This window comes from Aythya ferina, assembly GCF_964211825.1.
Source record: "Aythya ferina genome assembly, chromosome: 1".
Taxonomy (NCBI): Eukaryota; Metazoa; Chordata; class Aves; order Anseriformes; family Anatidae; genus Aythya; species Aythya ferina.
In genome coordinates, this window is record NC_140296.1 from 137,786,180 (window position 1) to 137,798,850 (window position 12,671).

At 39.0% G+C, this 12,671-nt stretch overlaps 1 protein-coding gene across 6 annotated transcripts in view; it reads left to right on the top strand.

The window, feature by feature from the left end:
• Window positions 1-12,671, top strand: part of FAR2 (fatty acyl-CoA reductase 2) — a 157,331-nt gene that overhangs the window by 36,189 nt on the left and 108,471 nt on the right. Inside the window, exon 1 of one of the 6 annotated variants that reach the window (XM_084510651.1) lies at window positions 11,085-11,152. The exons of the other annotated variants lie outside the window; for them this stretch is intronic. The gene's annotated coding sequence lies outside the window, so the exon portion shown is untranslated. Of the gene's footprint in view, window positions 1-11,084; window positions 11,153-12,671 lie in introns of those variants that run through there. 6 annotated transcript variants of the gene reach the window in all.

Genomic DNA, 12,671 nt, shown 5'->3' on the forward strand with positions numbered 1-12,671 from the left:
TAATTGAACTGGGACCTCTTCCATTGCAGTGTTCTAGGATCACATGCTTAGTAAAATCTTCCTTCTCCCTAGCCTTTGAGTTGTTTCATCACTCCAGAATATTTAATCTATGGTATGTAATTAAGACTGTGTGGACTCCATTTCTTTTACAGAGATTGCTACATGGGTTTGTGAAAGTAGGTCCTGCTTGAGTAACCTGATCTCTCTCTGACTCATTTAGTTTAGTTTCCTACAGCATTCCCTTGGAGAAAAAAGGCTGCGCATGGCTTGGACAGGTGTATACTTTGGGGGGGGAAACTAGCTTGGTGGCTGGGTCCAAACAGTTGTGTTGAATGTGGTGTCCCCCAGAACTCAGTACTGGGTCCAGTTTTTTAATATCTTTATCGATGATCTGGATGAGGGGATCGAGTGCACCCTCAAACTTTGCAGATGACATCAAGTTAGGCGGGAATGTTGATCTGCTTGAGGGTAGAAAGGCTGTACAAAGGGATCTGGATAGGCTGGACTGAAGGGCTGAGGGCAACTGTATGAAGTTCAACAAGGCTGAGTGCTGGGTCCTGCACTTGGGGCACAACAACCCCATGTAGCTCTATAGGCTAGTGGAAGAGTGGCTGGAAAGCTGCCCATCAGGAAAGGGGCCTGGGGGTATTGGTCAATAGCTGGCTGAATAAGAGCCATCAGTGTGCTCAGGTGGCCAAGAAGGCCAACAGCCTTCTTGTATCAGAAAAAGCATTGTCAGGAGGACTAGGGAAGTGACTGTCCCTCTGTATGTGCCTCTGATGAGGCTGAAACTCAAATACTTTGCTCAGTTTGGGGCCCCTCACTACAGGAAGGACATCAAGGTATTGGAGCATGTCCAGAGAAGGCCAAAGAAGCTGGTGAAGGGTCTAGAGAACAAGTCTTGTATGAGGAGAGTCTGAGGGAGCTGGGGTTATTTAGCTTGGATAAAAGGAGGCTCATGGGAGACCTTGTTGCTCTCTCCAACTACCTCAAAGGGTGAGAGTTGGTCTCTTTTTGCAAGCAACAAGCAATAGGATAAGAGGAAATAGCCTCAAGTTGTGCCAGTGGAGATTTATTTCGAGTATTAGGAAAAATTTCTTCGCTGAAAGTGTTGTGAAGCCTTGGAACAGGCTGTCTGGGGAAGTGGTTGAGTCACCATTGATGAAGATATGTAAAAGACATAGTTTAGTGGTGGGCTTTGGAAGTGCTCTGATGAACTTGGTGGTCTTCTCCAACCTCCAACCTAAATGATTCTATGATTCTAACACCTTAGACCCTTGTTTTCATTGGCTTTGCAAGCAAAATTATAACTCTCTGAAATTTGTTCTATATTCTGATTTGTTTCTTAACTTCTGCTTGAGAGGCAGATATGTGGGAGCATCACGAGTTGGTCTGTGTTCCTTCCACACTATATCAGTGCCATACCTGCTCTAGTAAATTCATCGTGAAGGTCTTGCATTACATCAAGCTTGGAGACCTGATTTAACCCAGCAGATAAGCATCACCAATTCTATCCTTCAAGCAATTCCTTGAGGCCTTTGGGTCAGCCCAGGGAAAATTCTCCTCAGCTTGGGAAAACTTCCTATATAGCTAGCTAGCTGTTTTTGAAACAGTCTTAGCCTCGGGGCTGGAACCATGTTTGTCTGCAAATGGAGTATTGGACTATATGGCTCATTCCCTGAACCTGAATGATTTATTATGGTGTTCTTCATAGTCATCTTCCTGCTCCTACACCGTTTTTCTTGCAAAACTTCATTATATCTTCATCTCTCACACCCTTTTGCTATGGAATTCCTGCTTGTTGAGAAGGGCACTGGTTCCTTAGAGCAAATTTAGGGAAAAGTTTAGTTTTCCCTAAACTTTTAGTTCAGTTTTGGTAAGTATTAGTGTGCAGTGGTTGAAAAACTGATTTCTATCATCAGAATCAGCTTTATATCTATTTAGGTTTCTCACCAGTGGATATACTTTTCTGCAGATGAATAAAGTTAGGGAGAGCCCTCATTAAGACAGCCCACCTGTAGTGATGAGCTGTCATTGACCTCTATCATTGCAAATATACATTATCTTAGTCTTAATACAATGACACCATTCCCACTGCTACTAAGAGGACTGCAGCCTTTCAGATGGGAAAGCTCTCTCTAGATCTATATTACATAAATTAAATAATTTCTACCTTTCATTTGGTTATGGGAAAATCACCAAAATTCAAATAATTTTATCTTAAAAATAAATATGAAAAGGCATTGGGTAGGTTTTCCAACATCCCTTAAACAAAAACAATGTAAGAGCATTGACTAGGTTGTTTGAAAACCCTTCTAGTATTAATGTTTTTATTTGAATCCATTCTCCCAACTATTCTCTTCTTGTTTGATCTACATTTGTTTTCCTTGTGAGTGTCTTTAGTACCTGTGCCATTGCTATTGCAAACACCTGTAAACATATGGAAAGACTTCTCTTAGTGGGCAGAATTTACCCATGTAGTTATGTACTTTAACTCATCAGAACACTTCCCTGATTTAAATAAAACCAAAACTAAACTAAATGAAGCTTTATTATTTGAACGCTTTGAATTGACGGCAAAACATCTCAAAACAATGAGAAGAGGGAGGAAGAAACAGCCTAGTAATTTACATACCACTTTTAGTAGAATCTGGAAAGATCTTAATGTATGCACTTTTTTTAAACTATCTTTATGAAACTTTGATATTGCTGCTGAACAGGGCATACTGATATTCAACAAGTAGTCCCTGCAGGTGGCAGAGCCATGGAGTCAATATTAATACCTTCATAGGGTAGCATAGCTTTGTGTATGGCTTTAATAAAATAAAAATGAAAAATTAAGGATCTGCAGAGTTTTCCTTGTCTGTATGAGAAATTCTCTGTTGCAAAGAAACATTTCCCTGAATGTAAAATAGTCAGCTACTGACATCAGCTCAGTCTTTTGCAGCCCCAAAAGTTGCACGTATTCACACTTATGTTCTCTCTCTCAAATGGCATCTACTTGTTTTCCTGCCATGGTATTTTTCACACATCCAAAATGATGGTGCTTGCTTCCAAATCCACTGGAATCTTCCCTGCTGTGCTTGACTTCAGGCAAAGCAGAATAATTTTCTGTAAGTCTTGTTATGGTGGTGGTGTTTACTGGCTGAGATGTATTCTGTTCCTTACGTGGAGATGACTGCAAGATCAAGAGGAAAAAAGGCATCTAAAGTACGTTTCTGCTGCATGATGGAAGGCAGTGTAAAGAGCAGTTATTGAGCTGGTACTTGTGTCTGGATCAGTAGTGCTGTGGGATATTATGAGCTTATGTTTTCAAAATTACATTCAGGTTGTCAGCTGGCAGCACTGCATGTGACTTACAGGAGAAAACTAATGAGGTGAGATGCAGAGCTGCCTAGAGTTGATTTTATCACTCCCAGTTCTTGGACTGCTGGGTCACAGCTAGATTGGGCATCACCACAGTCCTCAGCTGCAAGGTGCAGGTGTGGTCTGTGCCTATTACAGCAGGGTATAGCCTTCTTCCTTATCTTGGCTGCTGGTTCTGGTGCTATAATTTGGTTTGGTAAACACAGCTCTAAAGAAAGCCAGCTGTTTAGTTTTGGTGAGTACCGGTGTTATAGGACAAGAAAATGGATAGCCTTTGGAGACTCTTGTTTTGGGAGGAGGAGGGATTGTTTTGGTGGGGTGGTTTGTTTTCTTGCACTGGTATTTTGTTTTTGATTAAAAAGAACAGCAAATGATTTGTTTGTTTTTGTGCATAACAACAGAAGAGCATTGTGTGCGGGAAAGCTGTCAAGGATGGTGGATGTGGAATTATACATGCTGGTTGTATCTTACTATTTTGAAAGCAAACACATCACTCCTCCCTGTTTATCTGCTGATTTAGTTGAAAAGGCAAGGTCAGCTTTCACCAGTCTTCTCCATTCCTCGGTCTGTATTCTAGAAATACTATAGAATATTCCTTGTTTGATGCTGGAGGATTTCATGCCCTCCTTGCTGCCTGGTGGGCTGGGCTCTGCAATCACACAGGGTTCCTGAGTGCTTCCTGCTACTTCTGCTTCATACCCCGCTGCATTTTGAGCTGTGGCAGACAAAGTGTAATAATTGGGAAAGTAGGAGGAAGATTTTAAGTATGATATAGGAGGGGGCAGAGTTGCCAGCAGAAAGAGGACAGATGAAATGGTTGCATTTCTATTTATATGAATGATTTAAACTGGCCAGTGTTATTTAAATCAATATGGTCACAGACAGTTCCGCAGGACTTTCCATCTCTCACAATGTGGGGAACAGCAGCTGGTTCACTGTGGAGAACTGTAGCAATTCAGCCTCCTTAGGTGACAGCAAATTTCTGAAGAGTGCAGTTGGTGCTTAGCAAAATGAACGTGTTCTGTGTGAGATGAGGCAAAGGAACACTGTGACAGAAAACTATTTCAGCTAGAAAGTGCTTCTGCTGAAAGTGCAGTTAATTCCACTTCACAGTGGATTAAGGAGGGCCTTAGCAAAGAGAAGGAAGTAATACCTTCAAATGCCACATGAAATGTCTTGGGCAACAAAGATTTTGAATTGCCTCCCAGTTAGGTGACTGCTGCAACTAAAAGCATACAAATCCACACCTTTTATTTTTCTAAGCAGTTGCAAAAGACTGGAGAAGAGTTCACGGTGGTGAAAAACGTCACATTGCTGTGAGGCATGGTACAAATTCTGTTGGATTCTGGTCTTCTGTTGAAAGAAGTAGTCCTTTCACCATTGGCTCCATTGGAGCTACAATGTTTGTATCACTGCCACTCTGTTAGTTTCAGAAAGGGACTGGGAGAAAGTATTACTAATATTTGCAGTTACAGTTGACTATTGTCCTTGTGCACCTCCAAGGCAAGACTATTTTTCTCTCATGAACTTCCTGGACATATGCAGCTTTGATGGCGGGTGGGGGATGAAAACGTATATGTTAGGGTAGCCAGACAAACACGTTTGGAAAGCTGTCTTGCATGAAGAGATGTTCTTTGCACAAATTCGGAAGGCCTCTTTGAGTAGATAATGACTGAATCACCACACTTAATGACTTTAACTTTCATGTCAGAGGACTCAACAGTTTTGAGGATAGGAACTAAAGTTCCATTACCGTTATTCTAATTTAATCAACATGAAATATAGTAAGTGCCTAATTATAAGTAATAAGTAAGAGTAAAGAATAAGTAAGAGTGGCAGGCCTCTCGTGATCTTATCCTATTTTTATCCATTTCTAGACCACCAAGAAGATTGTATTGGTGAGGCAATGAGTATTTTATTTTGCAGCGAAAGTGTCATAAATATACTTCATTCAGATAACTGGATCAGAGGAATTTAAGGATTTTACTACAGTGAAGGAAAGGACCAGTACTCTCAGAAATAGACAGCATATGACTGCTTTTAAAGAAATGCTTTAAATATTGGAAAGCTTAAGAAAATGATCTACTTCTTAACGGTATAATATTTACCACTTCATCTTTCCTTCACTGTAGTAAAATGACATATGGCTGGCTTAAATGTGTTGACATAGAATGAACATTTGTTGTGAATTCCAGCTGTCAGATCTCACCTCCTGCATCCTACTGACATCCATGAGTGGAAGTAACCTTTGCTGGTGTGCATGGAAAGTCTAGAACACAAAATCTGTTGCATGTATTGCTGTGTGTCAAATGCTTGCTAAATACCTGTCCTGTGTAGGAGTTTCTTGGATATCTTAGGAAATGGGATAAAACTTTATAGCTCTTGTGTTTCTGCAAGCTTATAGGGTAGTTGCTAAGCTTGAGAATAGTGGAACAAGGTCCAAATAATTTTGCTTTAAAATCTAGTATTTACATTGTATCAGATTTTTCAAGGAGCTCCCTAACTAACCCTTCCTATATAAAGCCTTAAATTAATCTGGTTGTTAAGAACTGTTCTGTTAATACTGCCAAAAAAATATAAAACCAACATTTTTAATAATATATGAGGTAATAGAAAAAGCCTTATGTCTCCAGTCCTACCTTCAGTACACACGTGAAGGTAGTTTGAAGCTATTCCCAGAATCTACCAGATGGTTGTCCAACAAATTCTTACTCCTATATATGAGAAGTTCTGAATGTTTGGGAGCATTCCTAGGCCTACCCAGGTCTCAGTTCTGGATGGAGGATATACCACGTGGGAGAGTTCGGGATCAGCTCCTCTGTGCAGTGACATCAGGCTTTTGAGCCTTACCGTGTTTCCAGGATAATGCAGCTGAGCCACTTGTGTTTTCTGTTATGCATTTCTTCACCATGCAGTCTGCGTTTGTTATCCTCTGCTCAGCTAAGCTTTTGTTCCCCACTGAAGCAGTGGGCCTGCCTGCAGCCAAGCAGCATGTCTGATGCCACAAGTGGTCTGAAAGAAATCTCTCTCTGACGTTACTGCTCCTTAGTGCTGTTTTTTGAATATCTACAACTTTTTCTTCTGCCATGGTTAAGACTGAAATGCGTTTGTATACCAAGTATCTGGGAGTACAAACAGCCTGCTGGAGGAGTAAGCTGCAGATGCAATGTTATTTTAGGTGTCTGGGTTTAAGTGTATGTAATGTTTGCCAACTGTGACATCTTAGTCAGAAGGACAGTTGAGGAAATTCTGTCTTGGGTTATAATAACTCAGTGTAGGTTGAAACTGAATGCCAATATCTGTTACCTTTCTAAACTAAGTGTGGCATTAGGAAAAGAACAAAGAAACAAGTAAGTAGCCTGTCCAGCTGTACTGGTAATTTGGGCTATTTCATCTTCAGAGTTAAAAGTAGGCTACACAAGCTTCAGCCTCTACAGCTACAGAGTTGTTGTAACTAATATTGGAATATCATGAGTCACAGTATCATCCTGCTTCTATTTTCCACCCTCCAAAGAGATCCAAAATGATAAAAGCCTACAAGCTTAATGATGCATATTAACTTTGTAGGGTAGGCTCTTTAACTGGTCTTTGAAAAAGTGGTCTAATTAGAAAAATCAGCATTTCAAGTGCATAGAAAAATGCTACTTTTCTAAAGCCTTCTCAGAGGTCAATGACTTGGCTTTACTTTTCCTTAGCTGCAGAGCTTTATTTAGTCCCCAGAAACCTCTTGCAGCACTCACATTCACCCTCTTTATCTTCTTTCATTCCACAGCCTTCTATTCTCTCTATTCACAGATTCCCAAAGTACACAGCTGGTATGTTAAACTATCTGCCTTTTTAACTCTTCCTTGTCTTTTGTTTCTCACTTAGATTCGTTCCTTCTCCAGGTTACTGGAATTCCTCTTTAAAAATGTATTTCTTGATCTCCAGCCCCTTTTTTGTTCAAAGGATCCCTCTTTTGTACCACATCCTCCCCATAGGTTGTTAACCTCAGTCTCTCTCCAGAAATCTTTGTTTTCTGCAGTATCATTCACTACTGCTGTACATTCACAGATCCTCTCTCTGTCTACTGGCTGGACTGTGAACAGATAACAGGAAGCCTGGATTCACAGTAACTGGACAACATAAGTTAAAATTATTCTTAATAGGGCAAGTTCCTTCCTCTTGTAGAATCTGTAAGGAAATCAAAACCCGTATGGCTTAAGATGACCTCCTTCAATCATATAAAATGGAAAATTAAAAAAAATAATAATTTTAATTAAATGGGCTGCCCAGGGAAGTGGTTGAGTCACCACCCCTGGAGATCTTTAAAAGATGTTTAGATGTAGAGCTTAGTGATGTGGTTTAGTGGAGGACTTGTTAGTGTTAGGTCAGAGGTTGGACTAACTGATCTTGAAGGTCTCTTCCAACCTAGATGATTCTGTGATTGGGGGGGGGGGGAGGGGGAGAGAAAAAAAAAAAGACATTGGGCATTTGGAAGATCTATGGGAAGAAACAATGAGCTCCTTCCTTTATTAATATCACAAATTAAAATTAAAATACTTCTTAAATTCAGAGATGTGATGGGTTGCTATTTCTGAATTAGTGTGGAGCTGATTCTATAGCCAGTTTGGGGAAATTTTTATTTTATTATTATTTTTTTTAATGTCAGGTATCTTCTCTGGACCCATTTTTAGCTGAAATTTGGTAATAGAGACACAGAGGACCATATTTTGAGTTCTTCATGCACTTCATTCTCCAGCTTTTTTTCTGTTGCACGTAGAATACATCCTGATCTTAACTGCTGTCAGGATGTTACCCAACAATCTCTGAGTCTTTGGCTACTCCAGCAGCTGTTTTCTGTTTCTTTATTTTCTCTGAGCAGCTAAGAAAGAGGATTTATTTGTAGCTGGGATAACAACCAAGAATTCTTGCATATGTTTTGCAGATTTTTCTTGCTTTACAATGTTCCTAACATATCAAAGGGAATACATACCAAAGCAGGTACATCTACATTCCAACCTGAAGTTCAGATTTATCATAAATGTACTCAACCACTGAGCAGAAGTGCCTAAGCAACTGACAGCAAGAAGCAAAATGAACATGAGGCAGTTCTATATATTTTGGCAAAGATGTTATGACTCTCCCACGAGGGAGAGTCATGATGCTCTATCTCATCTATCTCTGGGCGCTGAATGGATCCTATGGAAGAGTAAAACAGGAGCAGATTTTCCCTGCTCCATATTCTCCCACTCAATTTCCAGCCATCTCCTCAAATACGTCTTTGCGTCTTTGACTAAATCTCTTAATTTCCCAGTGCCTAAATCAAAATTAAGTACATAAATACTTCTCTAGTTTACAGTAATGTGGAATGCTGCAAACTGGTTTGTGTTTCCTTGGGTTAGGAAAGAACAAAGAGGAAAACTTGGTAAAAATCACACGGGTTTGTATATTAGGTTTTATGTAAAGTTGTCTAGAAAGCACGTGATGAATAGAGTTAAAGTCCAGTCATTGTAGGGGGTCTAGTCTACCAGAAACTGTTCTTGTACTTGAAGTAGAAGCCTGTATCATGAGGTTGAATTTATTGTTACAGTATGTGCTGTGATAAATACAGTCAACTTTCTTGCACCTTTAGCTTTGGGCAGTTCTGAAAGTAGATAAGCATATCTTCCTTAACTATGAAATTCCCAAGAATATGTGGAAAAGTCAGATGCTAAAAACTTGAAGCTATGGAATGTCTGGAAATTTCTATATAAGTCTCATTCTAGTACATATTTTGCACTTAACAACAAAGTTGCATTTTCTGTAGTTTAATTCAATTAAGGTCTACCAAAACTATTCAGCCTATCAAGAAATTCACTTTTTATAACTTATCCTAGTACCATTTCTTGACAGTAATCTTTCACTGAGAATTGAGGAGTTCTCGCTTTCAACCATACAGGTTTCCACTTTGCAGGACTTTTAAATGTTGCATCTTTTCTGGCTTTTTAAGAAAGAAAAAGTCCACTAGTCAGGCTGATGATCCAGGAAGCAGCATTTCATTGAAACTCCTATACAGCTGCCACTGATAGTGCTCAAAAAAGCAGTAGTTTCTCTGTTTATTTTAAATGTGGAATCTTACATAGCTTACAGAGCTAAGGGAGAGAGAACACTGGGGAGATAGAGATCTGTGGAAATGCCCAGCGCACCAGAAGTATAACAGCTGATGGAAAATGACCAGGAAAACCCGTAAAAATTTTACAAGCCAAACAAAAAATACACTTATGTTTTACTATTCAGGAAAATTATTTTCCCATTTTAAAAAATAAAATCTCAGGACTACTTAGTAAAATATTTGCTGAACATTTCCTTCTTTGTTGTTGATTTTTTAAAAATTTTTATTATGAAAGAATATCTTCAGTTAAATCTCTTATATTGTCTATCTCAAACTTTCCACAGGAAAATTCACTTATCTCACTTCTTTGGGTGAGGTGAAAATTAATTTATTCTGTCTGCTACATTTAGAGGCCAGACTTCCTCAGCTGTTTTGTTGATAGCATTACCTTTACAGAAAAGACTTCCTTATTGCCAAATCCTATTTGTTCTTTTTTCCATTTCAGTAAAAATCTTTCCTTTTGAATGTGTGTTGAACGAGGAACAAGTGTAGTCTCTTTCCCATCTCTCAGTGAGAAGCTCAGGCAGAACAGGGGAGACTATTGCAAATGTTCTGAGGCTGAAACTGTCTTTCACAGCTGAACCCTGGGATTTTTTGCCCAGAGGTCCTTTCTTATGTTTTGCACTCTTCCATTCTCACTTGGCTCTTCTGGGACAAGTGTCAGTAAAGTAGTAAAATATAGACATTCTACCCATGCATTTTAAAAGTTAGGGGCCAACACTTCTAGTTCCCGGTATATTCAATTAGGGGAGAGAGGAATATCCAACAAGGAGATGGGAAGTTGTTTATCCATCAGTTTTTGTTGCTTTTGTTCTGGGGAATGTCCTGTCACTGACTTTGAGGGAGCAAGCAGTCATAGACAGGTGGCCAGGATAAGGAAGAGCATTGGTTGTATATGCGAAGGAGCCAATGCTCTTCTCTAGCTTCCCATGCAATCTTGTATAAAAACGTGGCTGGAGTAGTCAGTACATTTTGGGTTATCATTCTGATAAAATGGAATATCAGAAGGGTGTAAATAGTTACCCAGAGTGAAAGAGACAGAACAAGACAAGTCACAGGTTATGTCTTTTGGAGAGTGAAAGCAAAGGCTTTTTCTTTCTGAATCAATCTTCATGCTTGAATACTCCCTGATCTTAGTCATTCAGTAGTTATTCAGAAGCTTTCCCAGTGCTGAAAAGATAAGAATATTTCATCTGGGTTTTCATAAGCCTGTCATTAAGCAGTCAGTGCTCCTTTGATGAGAAGGAAGTGTTTACTGGGGAGCAGGCTGAGGAAGGAGACAGAAACATCTCAGGAAAGCCTCTCTGGCCAAAATAGTTATTAGGCTCTATACAATTCTATTGTCCAAAATCAGGATTTGTTGTACTAAGAAAATTAGTTTGGTTAGCGCACTAAGAAAAAAATATATAGAGAAGTTGCATAACTCCATAAAACTCCATTATTTTAAATGAATTGTTAATTTACATAAAGAATTCTTTATACAACTTGGAAAAATTACTGCATTTACATCTATCTATATCTGATATCTTTGCCTGAACTGCAAGATAATTTATACTGAGTTATTATTTCTTTCCACAAGTAATGAAGACTGTTTCCAAGGCCCGCACTTGTGGGAATACTTATTGAAGGAGGCTAGCATACCATTTATAGCAGGTAAAACACCAGTACAGCAAAGACAGGGTAATCTTCAGGTCTCCTTCCCCCTTTGATATGTTTGATCTCTTCTTCCTTGTCTTCTTTGAAGGAAACTTGATATGAAATGTAGTTATAACCATAGTAATCAATAATTACAGAGACATTGAATAACTTAGCTAAAAGAGACTAGGTCTCTTTTGGCCTGTAGTCCACTCACCCCTACTATATATCTCTTAACTTATCTACAGCATTAAGGGAAATTGTGTTGAAAACCTTACTACAGTCAAAGTAGAAGACACTTGTGGCTTTGCCTTCATTCATGGAGCTAGCTATCTAAGTACGGAAGGTGGTCAGGTTGATCAGGTATGATTTGTTTATAGCTGGCTCTTCCAAGTCACGTTCCTGCACTTCATGTGCCAGCAAACAGCTTCCAAAAGTGTTCTGGGCCACTGAGGTAAAACTGACTGGACTGAGCTTCTCTGGGATCCTTCTTATTGCCCTTCCTGAAGATATTCTTGAAATTTGCCTTTTTACTGGCCATGACTACACTGTCAGTATCTATGACATTCCAAAAATAATGGATTGTCAATGCCCATGACCTTCCCAAAATAATATATTGTTTTCTCCTGATAGCATCACTGAGCTTGTTCAACCCTCTTGGAGGTAACCCATCCAGTCCCACGGAGTTGTATAGATCTGCTATGCCTGGATCTATTGCATCAGCTTCCTCTAGCAGGGATGTTAATCTTCTCCCTCATACTCTGTCATGAAACACAGACACCTGTGAGGTCTGAGAGCAGAATTTGCAAGTAAAGACTAAATTTATTTTCTACATAGTCTAACTTTGAATATTTTCTCTACTGAAGTTACTATCTGCTATCCAAATATCTATGTACCCTCATCAAGACTTCAGTAATTAATCAAGAAACTAAATAATAAATTGATGGAATTTCTGTTTCTCAGCTCCCCTTGATTAGAGTTTTATATTTCGTGCAAATAACTTTAGATATTCTCCTGAAACTGAACAAATTTTGTTACCTCTTCAGTTTTTTTAAAGGTTGCCATTATACTAGAATGCAACGTGTAAGCTGTCACTGTGCATAAGCAAAAAGCAGAACAACAATGGGAAACAAAGAAACAAGAGGTAATTAGAAAGGAAGACTTTGATAAATTGTTTATTGTGCATTTCTATACAATATATTTTAAATATAAACACTTCTGTAGGTATGAAGTTATTCTAAAAAATCTTGCAAAACGGTGCATTTTATTTAACCTTTAAGTTGCAGGAAACCTGCCTTGATTTTTAAAATCCTCCTGAAGTTTTTTATTTATTTATTTATTTTTTATTTCTAAAGCGATATTTTCTTAAAATCCAGAACTGCAAAGGGAGATTACCTTTGTGATTACACTGTATCAGGAGAATGTGGTGCTCAGAGTACCTCTTATTCTAGGATTCTCCAGGCTCTGCAACATTACCTGCCACAAGAGTGGAGGCAGTTCTTCAGGAGAATGAACAGTAGGTTTTATGAGCAACCTA